The sequence below is a fragment of the Echinops telfairi genome, unplaced genomic scaffold (genome assembly GCF_000313985.2).
Source record: "Echinops telfairi isolate 266 unplaced genomic scaffold, ASM31398v2 ScPeMD7_2010;HRSCAF=2546, whole genome shotgun sequence".
NCBI lineage: Eukaryota > Metazoa > Chordata > Mammalia > Afrosoricida > Tenrecidae > Echinops > Echinops telfairi.
In genome coordinates, this window is record NW_022105908.1 from 10,742,680 (window position 1) to 10,744,330 (window position 1,651).

General features: G+C 48.5%; 1 pseudogene; it reads right to left on the bottom strand.

Annotated features, from left to right (window-relative positions):
* Nucleotides 1–443: 443 nt before the first annotated feature.
* Nucleotides 444–1,173, bottom strand: LOC101653905 (annotated as a pseudogene).
* Between the last annotated feature and the right edge of the window lie 478 nt (nt 1,174–1,651).

Here is a 1,651-nt window from a genome sequence, read left to right on the forward strand (position 1 = left end):
CCTTTCCTGACAACACTCAGAAAAAAGTAAGATTTTCTTTTCTATCACCTTTCACTCAGTAATTAATACACATTTTTCTCCTGTCATCGCTGAAATCCAAGGAATACATAGAGATAATAGGGTATACGTTTATTAGCTCAAAACAAAGTATATTGGCTAAATTCTGGATAATTACTACTGAAAATGTTCTCTGAAGGAGATCAATTTAATAATAATAATAGTAAAGAGCCACCATTCCCTGCAGGTATAGGGCACCTACGGGTGGGTCTCATTGAATAACAGCTAATAGCATTCCAACATTTCCGAAAAGTGCCAAGTACAAGAATTTTAAAATAATTACTCTACAATCCTGTTTAATAAGTAGTCTACTTATATCAGACTGTAAACTAATGTTCACTGTGGATGAGGCAAGGTAAATGATTTCTAACAAAAGCCTCTGCAATTATTATATTAGAAATAATAATATGAAAAATGGCCTACTATGGAAAAAGGTCCTAGTAAATGACAAAATACTTCCCAGACAAAGTTTTACATCGTGTCTCAGCCCCCAGACGGCAGCATCGCACACCTGCTCCTCTGCGCTCACCGGCAGGGCTCCTGGTGGAGGAGGTGTCACAGCTGACCATCAAGTTGGAGAAATTCCTCCGTTTTGTAAACATCAGTGAAATGCTGGTGAATAAAGGCATCTTGCAGCGGCTGTCCATTCAGGACACTCTGCTGGAACGCTTATACCTAGACCATTTGAAGCCTTCCCTTGCTCTTTCAAAAAAGCAACACCCATGGTCTTCGCAGGCTGAAGCTGGTAGCGGTTGGCGGCGTCCCACAGGGACTGCACGTTGTCGCTGTTCACAGAAGCCCTAGCAGTGTAAGCACGTTGCACCAGGTGTTCCATGATGCCAGGGCGGCGTCTTTGAGTTCTGCTTCAAAGGTCGTGGATTCCAGCGTGTCAGCTGGGATCATGACATTGAACACTGGGCTGGCTGCAGCAAGGACCGCACCATGAGCAGGGATCTCTCTTTCCTGGACCACGAGAATCCCATCACACACGCTTTTCCGTCTCCGCATGTCATCCATGACCGCCATGGAGCCCGCCAGCAATTCCGCTGCTTCCCCAGCGGCAGGTTTCATCTTCGGTTTTCTCTCGCTGCTCCGCGCCACCCCGGAGGCTGACATCCTCGCTGAGCTCAGCTCACGTGCAGGGCTCGCGTGGCGGGCTGCGGGCTGCGGGCTCAGAGAGCGAGCTTCTGTCGGCGGCGGCGCGCTGCCCTCTCACCAGCGCCCTCGCGTGGCGTCGGGCGGCGGCGGCTCGGCCGCTGCGGTAACACCATGCCGGTGCCCAGGCCCTGGCGGCAGTTTCCTGGGCGATGGCGTGCCCTCGGCTGCGTCCCCCGGGCAGAGGCAGAGCAAGGCGGCGGATGAGCCTGGGAACCCCAAGACAAGGCATTTTTAGTTAACGATGAAAAATGGCTTCCAAAGAGAAGAAAGAAAAATTCCTCTATCCATAAAAAATGATGATCTCATGCATAAATGATTCTAAATATATCAAAAATACTATAGCTGATAAACAGGAAAATGTTGTAGGCTACATTTCAGCACACAATATTAACTTGGTACTTAAATCCCTACGCATTCACTGCTAATCACCATCTCC